General features: G+C 53.4%; 1 protein-coding gene across 3 annotated transcripts in view; it reads right to left on the bottom strand.

Moving 5' to 3' along the window:
- Positions 1-16557, bottom strand: part of LOC130367530 (zinc finger CW-type PWWP domain protein 1-like) — a gene marked incomplete at its 5' end in the record, with an annotated part of 119911 nt that overhangs the window by 45051 nt on the left and 58303 nt on the right.

Raw genomic sequence — 16557 nt, 5'->3', positions numbered from 1 at the left:
AAACTACCTATAGGGGTCCTACATATCCAGGACCGGACCCTTACAGCACCCGGTCCTACATACAGGGGGCAAACTACCTATAGGGGTCCTACATATCCAGGACCGGACCCTTACCGCACCCAGTCCTACATACAGGGGGCAAACTACCTATAGGGGTCCTACATATCCAGGACCGGACCCTTACCGCACCCGGTCCTATATACAGGGGGCAAACTACCTATAGGGGTCCTACATATCCAGGACCGGACCCTTACTTACCGCACCCGGTCCTACATACAGGGGGCAAATTACCTATAGGGGTCCTACATATCCAGGACCGGACCCTTACTGCACCCGTTCCTACATACAGGGGTCAAACTACCTATAGGGGTCCTACATATCCAGGACCGGACCCTTACCGCACCCGGTCCTACATACAGGGAGCAAACTACCTATAGGGGTCCTACATATCCAGGACCGGACCCTTACTGCACCCAATCCTACATACAGGGGGGCAAACTAACTATAGGGGTCCTACATATCCAGGACCGGACCCTTACCGCACCCGGTCCTACATACAGGGAGCAAACTACCTATAGGGGTCCTACATATCCAGGACCGGACCCTTACCGCACCCAATCCTACATACAGGGGGCAAACTACCTATAGGGGTCCTACATATCCAGGACCGGACCCTTACAGCACCCGGTCCTACATACAGGGGGCAAACTACCTATAGGGGTCCTACATATCCAGGACCGGACCCTTACCGCACCCAGTCCTACATACAGGGGGCAAACTACCTATATGGGTCCTACATATCCAGGACCAGACCCTTACCGCACCCGGTCCTACATACAGGGGGGCAAACTACCTATAGGGGTCCTACATATCCAGGACCGGACCCTTACCGCACCCGGTCCTACATACAGGGGGGGGCAAACTACCTATAGGGGTCCTACATATCCAGGACCGGACCCTTACCGCACCCGGTCCTACATACAGGGAGCCAACTACCTATAGGGGTCCTATATATCCAGGACGGGACCCTTACCGTACCTGGTCCTACATACAGGGGGGGGGGGGGGCAAACTACCTACAGGGGTCATATATCCAGAACCGGACCCTTACCGCACCCAGTCCTATATACAGGGAGCAAACTACCTATAGGGGTCCTACATATCCAGGACCGGACCCTTATCGCACCCGGTCCTATATACAAGGGGAAAACTACCTATAGGGGTTCTACATATCCAGGACCGGACCCTTACCGCACCCGGTCCTATATACAGTGGGCAAACTACCTATAGGGGTCCTACATATCCAGGACCGGACCCTTACCGCACCCGGTCCTATATACAGTGGGCAAACTACCTATAGGGGTCCTACATATCCAGGACCGGACCCTTACCACACCCGGACCTACATACAGGGAGCAAACTACCTATAGGGGTCCTACATATCAAGGACCGGACCCTTACCGCACCCGGTCCTACATACAGGGGGGGCAAACTACCTATAGGGGTCCTACATATCCAGGACCGGACCCTTACCGCTCCCAGTCCTACATACAGTGGGCAAACTACCTATAGGGGTCCTACATATCCAGGACCGGACCCTTACCGCACCCAGTCCTACATACAGGGGGCAAACTACCTATAGGGGTCCTACATATCCAGGACCAGACCCTTACCGCACCCGGTCCTATATACAGGGGGCTACCTACACCTACAGGGGTCTTACATATCCAGGACCGGACCCCTTACCGCACCCGGTCCTACATACAGGGAGCAAACTATCTATAGGGGTCCTATATATCCAGGATCGGACCCTTACCGCACTGAGTTCTACATACAGGGAGCAAACTACCTATAGGGGTCCTACATACCCAGGACCGGACCCTTACCGCACCCGGTCCTACATACAGGGGGGCAAACTACCTATAGGGGTCCTGTATATCCAGGAACGGACCCTTACCGCACCCGGTCCTATATACAGTGGGCAAACTACCTATAGGGGTCCTATATATCCAGGACCGGACCCTTACCACACCCGGTCCTACATACAGGGGGGCAAATTACCTATAGGGGTCCTACATATCCAGGACTGGACCCTCACTGCACCCGTTCCTACATACAGGGGGGCAAACTACCTACAGGGGTCCTACATATCCAGGACCGGACCCTTACCGCACCCGGTCCTACATACAGGGGGTAAACTACCTATAGGGGTCCTACATATCCAGGACCGGACCCTTACCTCACCCGGTCCTACATACAGGGGGCAAACTACCTATAGGGGTCCTACATATCCAGGAACGGACCCTTACAGCACCCGGTCCTACATACAGGGGGAAAACTACCTGTAGGGGTCCTACATATCCAGGACCGGACCCTTACCGCACCCGGTCCTACATACAGGGAGCAAACTACCTATAGGGGTCCTACATATCCAGGACGGGACCCTTACCGCACCCGGTCCTACATACAGGGAGCAAACTACCTATAGGGGTCCTACATATCCAGGACCGGACCCTTACCACACCCGGTCCTACATACAGGGGGCAAACTACCTATAGGGGTCCTACATATCCAGGACCGGACCCTTACCGCACCCGGTCCTACATACAGGGGGCAAACTACCTATAGGGGTCCTACATATCCAGGACCGGACCCTTACCACACCCTGTCCTATATACAGGGGGCAAACTACCTATAGGGGTCCTACATATCCAGGACCGGACCCTTACCGCACCCGGTCCTACATACAGGGGGCAAACTACCTATAGGGGTCCTACATATCCAGGACCGGACCCTTACCGCACCCGGTCCTATATACAGGGGGGCAAACTACCTATAGGGGTCCTACATATCCAGGACCGGACCCTTACCACACCCAGTCCTATATACAGGGGGGCAAACTACCTATAGGGGTCCTACATATCCAGGACCGGACCCTTACCGCACCGGGTCCTACATACAGGGAGCAAACTATCTATAGGGGTCCTATATATCCAGGATCGGACCCTTACCGCACTGAGTTCTACATACAGGGAGCAAACTACCTATAGGGGTCCTACATACCCAGGACCGGACCCTTACCGCACCCGGTCCTACATACAGGGGGGCAAACTACCTATAGGGGTCCTGTATATCCAGGAACGGACCCTTACCGCACCCGGTCCTATATACAGTGGGCAAACTACCTATAGGGGTCCTATATATCCAGGACCGGACCCTTACCACACCCGGTCCTACATACAGGGGGGCAAATTACCTATAGGGGTCCTACATATCCAGGACTGGACCCTCACTGCACCCGTTCCTACATACAGGGGGGCAAACTACCTACAGGGGTCCTACATATCCAGGACCGGACCCTTACCGCACCCGGTCCTACATACAGGGGGTAAACTACCTATAGGGGTCCTACATATCCAGGACCGGACCCTTACCTCACCCGGTCCTACATACAGGGGGCAAACTACCTATAGGGGTCCTACATATCCAGGAACGGACCCTTACAGCACCCGGTCCTACATACAGGGGGAAAACTACCTGTAGGGGTCCTACATATCCAGGACCGGACCCTTACCGCACCCGGTCCTACATACAGGGAGCAAACTACCTATAGGGGTCCTACATATCCAGGACGGGACCCTTACCGCACCCGGTCCTACATACAGGGAGCAAACTACCTATAGGGGTCCTACATATCCAGGACCGGACCCTTACCACACCCGGTCCTACATACAGGGGGCAAACTACCTATAGGGGTCCTACATATCCAGGACCGGACCCTTACCGCACCCGGTCCTACATACAGGGGGCAAACTACCTATAGGGGTCCTACATATCCAGGACCGGACCCTTACCACACCCTGTCCTATATACAGGGGGCAAACTACCTATAGGGGTCCTACATATCCAGGACCGGACCCTTACCGCACCCGGTCCTACATACAGGGGGCAAACTACCTATAGGGGTCCTACATATCCAGGACCGGACCCTTACCGCACCCGGTCCTATATACAGGGGGGCAAACTACCTATAGGGGTCCTACATATCCAGGACCGGACCCTTACCACACCCAGTCCTATATACAGGGGGGCAAACTACCTATAGGGGTCCTACATATCCAGGACCGGACCCTTACCGCACCGGGTCCTACATACAGGGGGGCAAACTACCTATAGGGGTCCTACATATCCAGGACCGGACCCTTACCGCACCCGGTTCTATATACAGGGGGGAAAACTACCTATAGGGGTCCTACATATCCAGGACCGGACCCTTACCGCACCCGGTCCTATATACAGGGGGGCAAACTACCTATAGGGGTCCTACATATCCAGGACCGGACCCTTACCGCACCCGGTCCTACATACAGGGGGCAAACTACCTATAGAGGTCCTACATATCCAGGATCGGACCCTTACCGCACCCGGTCCTACATACAGGGGGCAAACTACCTATAGAGGTCCTACATATCCAGGACCGGACCCTTACCGCACCCGGTCCTACATACAGATGGGCAAACTACCTATAGGGGTCCTACATATCCAGGACGGGACCCTTACCGCAACCGGTCCTACATACGGGGGGGCAAACTACCTATAGGGGTCCTACATATCCAGGACCGGACCCTTACCGCACCCGGTCCTACATACAGGGGGCAAACTACCTATAGGGGTCCTATAAATCCAGGACCAGACCCTTACCGCACCCAGTCCTACATACAGGGAGGCAAACTGCCTATAGGGGTCCTACATATCCAGGACCGGACCCTTACTTACCGCACCCGGTCCTACATACAGGGGGCAAACTACCTATAGGAGTCCTACATATCCAGGACGGGACCCTTACCGCACCCGGTCCTACATACAGGGGGCAAACTACCTATAGGGATCCTACATATCCAGGACGGGACCCTTACCGCACCCGGTCCTACATACAGGGGGCAAACTATCCATAGGGGTCCTACATATCCAGGACCAGACCCTTACCGCACCCGGTCCTACATACAGGGGGCAAACTACCTACAGGGGTCCTACATACAGGGGACAAACTACCTACAGGGGTCCTACATACAGGGGGCAAACTACCTATAGGGGTCCTACATATAGGGGGGGGGGGGCAAACTACCTATAGGGGTCCTACACACGGGGCAAACTACCTATAGGGGTCCTAAATACAGGGGCAAACTACCTATAGGGGTCCTACACACAGGGGGGGCAAACTACCTATAGGGGTCCTACATACAGGGGACAAACTACCTATAGGGGTCCTACACAAGGGGGGCAAACCACCTATAGGGGTCCTAAATATGGGGGGGGCAAACCACCTATAGGAGTCCTACATATGGGGGCACACTACCTATAGGGGTCCTACATACGGGGGCACACTACCTATAGGGGTCCTACATATGGGGGCACACTACCTATAGGGGTCCTACATACAGGGGCAAACTGCCTACAGGGGCAAACTACCTATGGGGGTCCTACATAAGGGGGCAAAATTCTAATCCTCTCCCCCTAATTATCTGTGAGGTAAAAGTAAAGACCCCCCCCCCCCCCCAATACATTACATCAGCGGTCTCCAAACTGTGGACCTCCAGACGTTTCAAAACTACAAACCCCAGCATGCCCAGACAGGCTGTCCTGGCATGCTGGGAGTTGTAGTTTTGCAACATCTGGAGGTCAATAGCTTAGTGAGTAAGTGAGAACCAGCTGGACGTCATATCAGTGCCCGGGCCTATCAGGGGCTACAGCCCCCCTCACCGCAAGAACAACTCAGGACAGGGTATATAACAGTAGCTTATATAGTGCCCGGGCCTATCAGGGGGCTACAGCCCTCCTCACCACAAGAACAACTCAGGACAGGGTATATAACAGCAGCTTATATAGTGCCCGGGCCTATCAGGGGGCTACAGCCCTCCTCACCACAAGAACAACTCAGGACAGGGTATATAATGGCAGCTTATATAGTGCCCGGGCCTATCAGGGGTTACAGCCCCCCTCATCACAAGAACAACTCAGGACAGGGTATATAACAGCAGCTTATATAGTGCCCGGGCCTATCAGGGGCTACAGCCCTCCTCACCAAAAGAACAACTCAGGACAGGGTATATAACAGCAGCTTATATAGTGCCCGGGCCTATGAGGGGCTACAGCCCTCCTCACCACAAGAACAACTCAGGACAGGGTATATAGCAGCAGCTTATATAGTGCCCGGGCCTATCAGAGGGCTACAGCCCTCCTCATTACAAGAACAACTCAGGACAGGGTATATAACAGCAGCTTATATAGTGCCCGGGCCTCTCAGGGGCTACAGCCCCCCTCACCACAAGAACAACTCAGGACAGGGTATATAACAGCAGCTTATATAGTGCCCGGGCCTATCAGGGGCTACAGCCCTCCTCACCACAAGAACAACTCAGGACAGGGTATATAACAGCAGCTTATATAGTGCCCGGGCCTATCAGGGGCTACAGCCCTCCTCACCACAAGAACAACTCAGGACAGGGTATATAACAGCAGCTTATATAGTGCTCGGGCCTATCAGGGGGCTACAGCCCTCCTCACCACAAGAACAACTCAGGACAGGGTATATAACAGCAGCTTATATAGTGCCCGGGCCTATCAGGGGGCTACAGCCCTCCTCACCACAAGAACAACTCAGGACAGGGTATATAACAGCAGCTTATATAGTGCCCGGGCCTATCAGGGGCTACAGCCCTCCTCACCACAAGAACAACTCAGGACAGGGTATATAACAGCAGCTTATATAGTGCCCGGGACTATCGGGGGGCTACAGCCCTCCTCACCACAAGAACAACTCAGGACAGGGTATATAGCAGCAGCTTATATAGTGCCCGGGCCTATCAGGGGGCTACAGCCCTCCTCACCACAAGAGCAACTCAGGACAGGGTATATAACAGCAGCTTATATAGTGCCCGGGCCTATCAGGGGCTACAGCCCTCCTCACCACAAGAATAACTCAGGACAGGGTATATAACAGCAGCTTATATAGTGCCCGGGCCTATCAGGGGCTACAGCCCTCCTCACCACAAGAACAACTCAGGACAGGGTATATAACAGCAGCTTATATAGTGCCCGGGCCTATCAGGGGCTACAGCCCCCCTCACCACAAGAACAACTCAGGACAGGGTATATAACAGCAGCTTATATAGTGCCCGGGCCTATCAGGGGCTACAGCCCCCCTCACCACAAGAACAACTCAGGACAGGGTATATAACAGCAGCTTATATAGTGTCCGGGCCTATCAGGGGCTACAGCCCTCGTCACCACAAGAACAACTCAGGACAGGGTATATAACAGCAGCTTATATAGTGTCCGGGCCTATCAGGGGCTACAGCCCTCGTCACCACAAGAACAACTCAGGACAGGGTATATAACAGCAGCTTATATAGTGTCCGGGCCTATCAGGGGCTACAGCCCTCCTCACCACAAGGACAACTCAGGACAGGGTATTTAGCAGCAGCTTATATAGTGCCCGGGCCTATCAGGGGCTACAGCCCCCTCACCACAAGAACAACTCAGGACAGGGTATATAACAGCAGCTTATATAGTGCCCGGGCCTATCAGGGGGCTACAGCCCTCCTCACCACAAGAACAACTCAGGACAGGGTATATAACAGCAGCTTATATAGTGCCCGGGCCTATCAGGGGCTACAGCCCCCCTCACCGCAAGAACAACTCAGGACAGGGTATATAACAGTAGCTTATATAGTGCCCGGGCCTATCAGGGGGCTACAGCCCTCCTCACCACAAGAACAACTCAGGACAGGGTATATAACAGCAGCTTATATAGTGCCCGGGCCTATCAGGGGGCTACAGCCCTCCTCACCACAAGAACAACTCAGGACAGGGTATATAATGGCAGCTTATATAGTGCCCGGGCCTATCAGGGGTTACAGCCCCCCTCATCACAAGAACAACTCAGGACAGGGTATATAACAGCAGCTTATATAGTGCCCGGGCCTATCAGGGGCTACAGCCCTCCTCACCAAAAGAACAACTCAGGACAGGGTATATAACAGCAGCTTATATAGTGCCCGGGCCTATGAGGGGCTACAGCCCTCCTCACCACAAGAACAACTCAGGACAGGGTATATAGCAGCAGCTTATATAGTGCCCGGGCCTATCAGAGGGCTACAGCCCTCCTCATTACAAGAACAACTCAGGACAGGGTATATAACAGCAGCTTATATAGTGCCCGGGCCTCTCAGGGGCTACAGCCCCCCTCACCACAAGAACAACTCAGGACAGGGTATATAACAGCAGCTTATATAGTGCCCGGGCCTATCAGGGGCTACAGCCCTCCTCACCACAAGAACAACTCAGGACAGGGTATATAACAGCAGCTTATATAGTGCCCGGGCCTATCAGGGGCTACAGCCCTCCTCACCACAAGAACAACTCAGGACAGGGTATATAACAGCAGCTTATATAGTGCTCGGGCCTATCAGGGGGCTACAGCCCTCCTCACCACAAGAACAACTCAGGACAGGGTATATAACAGCAGCTTATATAGTGCCCGGGCCTATCAGGGGGCTACAGCCCTCCTCACCACAAGAACAACTCAGGACAGGGTATATAACAGCAGCTTATATAGTGCCCGGGCCTATCAGGGGCTACAGCCCTCCTCACCACAAGAACAACTCAGGACAGGGTATATAACAGCAGCTTATATAGTGCCCGGGACTATCGGGGGGCTACAGCCCTCCTCACCACAAGAACAACTCAGGACAGGGTATATAGCAGCAGCTTATATAGTGCCCGGGCCTATCAGGGGGCTACAGCCCTCCTCACCACAAGAGCAACTCAGGACAGGGTATATAACAGCAGCTTATATAGTGCCCGGGCCTATCAGGGGCTACAGCCCTCCTCACCACAAGAATAACTCAGGACAGGGTATATAACAGCAGCTTATATAGTGCCCGGGCCTATCAGGGGCTACAGCCCTCCTCACCACAAGAACAACTCAGGACAGGGTATATAACAGCAGCTTATATAGTGCCCGGGCCTATCAGGGGCTACAGCCCCCCTCACCACAAGAACAACTCAGGACAGGGTATATAACAGCAGCTTATATAGTGCCCGGGCCTATCAGGGGCTACAGCCCCCCTCACCACAAGAACAACTCAGGACAGGGTATATAACAGCAGCTTATATAGTGTCCGGGCCTATCAGGGGCTACAGCCCTCGTCACCACAAGAACAACTCAGGACAGGGTATATAACAGCAGCTTATATAGTGTCCGGGCCTATCAGGGGCTACAGCCCTCGTCACCACAAGAACAACTCAGGACAGGGTATATAACAGCAGCTTATATAGTGTCCGGGCCTATCAGGGGCTACAGCCCTCCTCACCACAAGGACAACTCAGGACAGGGTATTTAGCAGCAGCTTATATAGTGCCCGGGCCTATCAGGGGCTACAGCCCCCTCACCACAAGAACAACTCAGGACAGGGTATATAACAGCAGCTTATATAGTGCCCGGGCCTATCAGGGGGCTACAGCCCTCCTCACCACAAGAACAACTCAGGACAGGGTATATAACAGCAGCTTATATAGTGCCCGGGCCTATCAGGGGCTACAGCCCCCCTAATCACAAGAACAACTCAGGACAGGGTATATAACAGCAGCTTATATAGTGCCCGGGCCTATCAGGGGCTACAGCCCCCCTAATCACAAGAACAACTCAGGACAGGGTATATAATAGCAGCTTATATAGTGCCCGGGCCTATCAGGGGCTACAGCCCCCCTAATCACAAGAACAACTCAGGACAGGGTATATAACAGCAGCTTATATAGTGCCCGGGCCTATCAGGGGCTACAGCCCTCCTCACCACAAGAACAACTCAGGACAGGGTATATAACAGCAGCTTATATAGTGCCCGGGCCTATCAGGGGCTACAGCCCCCCTCACCACAAGAACAACTCAGGACAGGGTATATAACAGCAGCTTATATAGTGCCCGGGCCTATCAGGGGCTACAGCCCTCCTCACCACAAGAACAACTCAGGACAGGGTATATAGCAGCAGCTTATATAGTGCCCGGGCCTATCAGGGGCTACAGCCCTCCTCACCACAAGAAATGCTCAGGACAGGGTATATAACAGCAGCTTATATAGTGCCCGGGCCTATCAGGGGCTACAGCCCTCCTCACCACAAGAACAACTCAGGACAGGGTATATAACAGCAGCTTATATAGTGCCCGGGCCTATCAGGGGCTACAGCCCTCCTCACCACAAGAACAACTCAGGACAGGGTATATAGCAGCAGCTTATATAGTGCCCGGGCCTATCAGGGGCTACAGCCCTCCTCACCACAAGAACAACTCAGGACAGGGTATATAACAGCAGCTTATATAGTGCCCGGGCCTATCAGGGGCTACAGCCCTCCTCACCACAAGAACAACTCAGGACAGGGTATATAACAGCAGCTTATATAGTGCCCGGGCCTATCAGGGGCTACAGCCCTCCTCACCACAAGAACAACTCAGGACAGGGTATATAACAGCAGCTTATATAGTGCCCGGGCCTATCAGGGGGCTACAGCCCCCCTCACCACAAGTACAACTCAGGACAGGGTATATAGCAGCAGCTTATATAGTGCCCAGGCCTATCAGGTGGCTACAGCCCCCCTCACCACAAGTACAACTCAGGACAGGGTATATAGCAGCAGCTTATATAGTACCCGGGCGTATCAGGGGCTACAGCCCCCTCACCACAAGAACAACTCAGGACAGGGTATATAACAGCAGCTTATATAGTGCCCGGGCCTATCAGGAGGCTACAGCCCTCCTCACCACAAGAACAACTCAGGACAGGGTATATAGCAGCAGCTTATATAGTGCCCGGGCCTATCAGGGGGCTACAGGCCTCCTCACCACAAGAACAACTCAGGACAGGGTATATAACAGCAGCTTATATAGTGCCCGGGCCTATCAGGGGCTACAGCCCTCCTCACCACAAGAACAACTCAGGACAGGGTATTTAGCAGCAGCTTATATAGTACCCGGGCCTATCAGGGGCTACAGCCCCCCTCACCACAATAACAACTCAGGACAGGGTATATAACAGCAGCTTATATAGTGCCCGGGCCTATCAGGGGGCTACAGCCCTCCTCATCACAAGAACAACTCAGGACAGGGTATATAACAGCAGCTTATATAGTGCCCGGGCCTATCAGGAGGCTACAGCCCTCCTCACCACAAGAACAATTCAGGACAGGGTATATAGCAGCAGCTTATATAGTGCCCGGGCCTATCGGGGGCTACAGCCCTCCTCACCACAAGAACAACTCAGGACAGGGTATATAACAGCAGCTTATATAGTGCCCGGGCCTATCAGGAGGCTACAGCCCTCCTCACCACAAGAACAATTCAGGACAGGGTATATAACAGCAGCTTATATAGTGCCCGGGCCTATCAGGGGCTACAGCCCTCCTCACCACAAGAACAACTCAGGACAGGGTATATAACAGCAGCTTATATAGTGCCCGGGCCTATCGGGGGCTACAGCCCTCCTCACCACAAGAACAACTCAGGACAGGGTATATAACAGCAGCTTATATAGTGCCCGGGCCTATCAGGGGGCTACAGCCCTCCTCACTACAAGAACAACTCAGGACAGGGTATATAACAGCAGCTTATATAGAGCCCGGGCCTATCAGGGGCTACAGCCCCCCTCACCACAAGAACAACTCAGGACAGGGTATATAACAGCAGCTTATATAGTGCCCGGGCCTATCAGGGGCTACAGCCCTCCTCACCACAAGAACAACTCAGGACAGGGTATATAACAGCAGCTTCTATAGTGCCCGGGACTATCGGGGGGCTACAGCCCTCCTCACCACAAGAACAACTCAGGACAGGGTATATAACAGCAGCTTATATAGTGCCCGGGCCTATCAGGGGCTACAGCCCTCCTCATCACAAGAACAACTCAGGACAGGGTATATAACAGCAGCTTATATAGTGCCCGGGCCTATCAGGGGCTACAGCCCCCCTCATCACAAGAACAACTCAGGACAGGGTATATAACAGCAGCTTATATAGTGCCCGGGCCTATCAGGGGCTACAGCCCCCCTCATCACAAGAACAACTCAGGACAGGGTATATAACAGCAGCTTATATAGTGCCCGGGCCTATCAGGGGCTACAGCCCCCCTCACCACAAGAACAACTCAGGACAGGGTATATAACAGCAGCTTATATAGTGCCCGGGCCTATCAGGGGGCTACAGCCCTCGTCACCACAAGAACAACTCAGGACAGGGTATATAGCAGCAGCTTATATAGTGCCCGGGCCTATCAGGGGCTACAGCCCTCCTCACCACAAGAACAACTCAGGACAGGGTATATAACAGCAGCTTATATAGTGCCCGGGCCTATCAGGGGGCTACAGCCCTCCTCACCACAAGAACAACTCAGGACAGGGTATATAACAGCAGCTTATATAGTGCCCGGGCCTATCAGGGGGCTACAGCCCTCCTCATCACAAGAACAACTCAGGACAGTGTATATAACAGCAGCTTATATAGTGCCCGGGCCTATCAGGGTCTACAGCCCTCCTCACCACAAGAAAAACTCAGGACAGGGTATATAACAGCAGCTTATATAGTGCCCGGGCCTATCAGGGGCTACAGCCCTCTTCACCACAAGAACAACTCAGGACAGGGTATATAACAGCAGCTTATATAGTACCCGGGCCTATCAGGGGCTACAGCCCTCCTCACTACAAGAACAACTCAGGACAGGGTATATAACAGCAGCTTATATAGTACCCGGGCCTATCAGGGGGCTACAGCCCACCTCAACACAAGTACAACTCAGGACAGGGTATATAGCAGCAGCTTATATAGTGCCCGGGCCTATCAGGGGGCTACAGCCCCCCTCACCACAAGTACAACTCAGGACAGGGTATATAGCAGCAGCTTATATAGTGCCCGGGCCTATCAGGGGCTACAGCCCTCCTCACCACAAGAACAACTCAGGACAGGGTATATAACAGCAGCTTATATAGTGCCCGGGCCTATCAGGGGCTACAGCCCCCCTCACCACAAGAACAACTCAGGACAGGGTATATAACAGCAGCTTATATAGTGCCCGGGCCTATCAGGGGCTACAGCCCCCCTCACCACAAGAACAACTCAGGACAGGGTATATAGCAGCAGCTTATATAGTGCCCGGGCCTATCAGGGGGCTACAGCCCCCCTCATCACAAGAACAACTCAGGACAGGGTATATAACAGCAGCTTATATAGTGCCCGGGCCTATCAGGAGCTACAGCCCTCCTCACCACAAGAACAACTCAGGACAGGGTATATAACAGCAGCTTATATAGTGCCCGGGCCTATCAGGGGCTACAGCCCCCCTCACCACAAGAACAACTCAGGACAGGGTATATAACAGCAGCTTATATAGTGCCCGGGCCTATCAGGGGCTACAGCCCCCCTCACCACAAGGACAACTTAGGACAGGGTATTTAGCAGCAGCTTATATAGTACCCGGGCCTATCGGGGGCTACAGCCCCCCTCACCACAAGAGAAACTCAGGACAGTGTATATAACAGCAGCTTATATAGAGCCCGGGCCTATCAGGGGCTACAGCCCCCCTCACCACAAGAGAAACTCAGGACAGTGTATATAACAGCAGCTTATATAGTGCCCGGGCCTATCAGGAGCTACAGCCCTCCTCACCACAAGGACAACTCAGGACAGGGTATATAACAGCAGCTTATATAGTGCCCGGGCCTATCAGGGGCTACAGCCCTCCTCACCACAAGGACAACTCAGGACAGGGTATATAACAGCAGCTTATATAGTGCCCGGGCCTATCAGGGGGCTACAGCCCCCCTCATCACAAGAACAACTCAGGACAGGGTATATAACAGCAGCTTATATAGTGCCCGGGCCTATCAGGAGGCTACAGCCCTCCTCATATAGTGCCCGGGCCTATCAGGAGGCTACAGGCCTCCTCATATAGTGCCCGGGCCTATCAGGGGGCTACAGCCCTCCTCACTACAAGAACAACTCAGGACAGGGTATATAGCAGCAGCTTATATAGTGCCCGGGCCTATCAGGGGCTACAGTCCTCCTCATCACAAGAACAACGGTATATAACAGCAGCTTATATAGTGCCCGGGCCTATCAGGGGGCTACAGCCCCCCTCATCACAAGAACAACTCAGGACAGGGTATATAACAGCAGCTTATATAGTGCCCGGGCCTATCAGGAGGCTACAGCCCTCCTCACCACAAGAACAACTCAGGACAGGGTATATAACAGCAGCTTATATAGTGCCCGGGCCTATCAGGGGCCAAAGCCCTCCTCACCACAAGAACAACTCAGGACAGGGTATATAACAGCAGCTTATATAGTGCCCGGGCCTATCAGGGGGCTACAGCCCTCCTCACCACAAGAACAACTCAGGACAGGGTATATAACAGCAGCTTATATAGTGCCCGGGCCTATCAGGGGCTACAGCCCCCCTCATCACAAGAACAACTCAGGACAGGGTATATAACAGCAGCTTATATAGTGCCCGGGCCTATCAGGGGCTACAGCCCTCCTCACCACAACAACAACTCAGGACAGGGTATATAACAGCAGCTTATATAGTGCCCGGGCCTATCAGGGGGCTACAGCCCTCCTCACCACAAGAACAACGCAGGACAGGGTATATAGCAGCAGCTTATATAGTGCCCGGGCCTATCAGGGGGCTACAGCCCCCCTCACCACAAGAACAACTCAGGACAGGGTATATAACAGCAGCTTATATAGTGCCCGGGCCTATCAGGGGGCTACAGCCCTCCTCACCACAAGAACAACTCAGGACAGGGTATATAACAGCAGCTTATATAGTGCCCGGGCCTATCAGAGGCTACAGCCCCCCTCACCACAAGAACAACTCAGGACAGGGTATATAACAGCAGCTTATATAGTGCCCGGGCCTATCAGGGGCTACAGCCCTCCTCACCACAAGAACAATTCAGGACAGTGTATATAACAGCAGCTTATATAGTGCCCGGGCCTATCAGGGGGCTACAGCCCTCCTCACCACAAGAACAACTCAGGACAGGGTATATAACAGCAGCTTATATAGTGCCCGGGCCTATCAGAGGCTACAGCCCCCCTCACCACAAGAACAACTCAGGACAGGGTATATAACAGCAGCTTATATAGTGCCCGGGCCTATCAGGGGCTACAGCCCCCCTCACCACAAGAACAACTCAGGACAGGGTATATAACAGCAGCTTATATAGTGCCCGGGCCTATCAGGGGCTACAGCCCCCCTCACCACAAGAACAACTCAGGACAGGGTATATAACAGCAGCTTATATAGTGTCCGGGCCTATCAGGGGCTACAGCCCTCGTCACCACAAGAACAACTCAGGACAGGGTATATAACAGCAGCTTATATAGTGTCCGGGCCTATCAGGGGCTACAGCCCTCGTCACCACAAGAACAACTCAGGACAGGGTATATAACAGCAGCTTATATAGTGTCCGGGCCTATCAGGGGCTACAGCCCTCCTCACCACAAGGACAACTCAGGACAGGGTATTTAGCAGCAGCTTATATAGTGCCCGGGCCTATCAGGGGCTACAGCCCCCTCACCACAAGAACAACTCAGGACAGGGTATATAACAGCAGCTTATATAGTGCCCGGGCCTATCAGGGGGCTACAGCCCTCCTCACCACAAGAACAACTCAGGACAGGGTATATAACAGCAGCTTATATAGTGCCCGGGCCTATCAGGGGCTACAGCCCCCCTAATCACAAGAACAACTCAGGACAGGGTATATAACAGCAGCTTATATAGTGCCCGGGCCTATCAGGGGCTACAGCCCCCCTAATCACAAGAACAACTCAGGACAGGGTATATAATAGCAGCTTATATAGTGCCCGGGCCTATCAGGGGCTACAGCCCCCCTAATCACAAGAACAACTCAGGACAGGGTATATAACAGCAGCTTATATAGTGCCCGGGCCTATCAGGGGCTACAGCCCTCCTCACCACAAGAACAACTCAGGACAGGGTATATAACAGCAGCTTATATAGTGCCCGGGCCTATCAGGGGCTACAGCCCCCCTCACCACAAGAACAACTCAGGACAGGGTATATAACAGCAGCTTATATAGTGCCCGGGCCTATCAGGGGCTACAGCCCTCCTCACCACAAGAACAACTCAGGACAGGGTATATAGCAGCAGCTTATATAGTGCCCGGGCCTATCAGGGGCTACAGCCCTCCTCACCACAAGAAATGCTCAGGACAGGGTATATAACAGCAGCTTATATAGTGCCCGGGCCTATCAGGGGCTACAGCCCTCCTCACCACAAGAACAACTCAGGACAGGGTATATAACAGCAGCTTATATAGTGCCCGGGCCTATCAGGGGCTACAGCCCTCCTCACCACAAGAACAACTCAGGACAGGGTATATAGCAGCAGCTTATATAGTGCCCGGGCCTATCAGGGGCTACAGCCCTCCTCACCACAAGAACAACTCAGGACAGGGTATATAACAGCAGCTTATATAGTGCCC

Source organism: Hyla sarda, chromosome 4, assembly GCF_029499605.1.
Source record: "Hyla sarda isolate aHylSar1 chromosome 4, aHylSar1.hap1, whole genome shotgun sequence".
NCBI classification, from domain to species: Eukaryota; Metazoa; Chordata; class Amphibia; order Anura; family Hylidae; genus Hyla; species Hyla sarda.
This window is presented reverse-complemented; position numbering and strand designations above follow the sequence as displayed.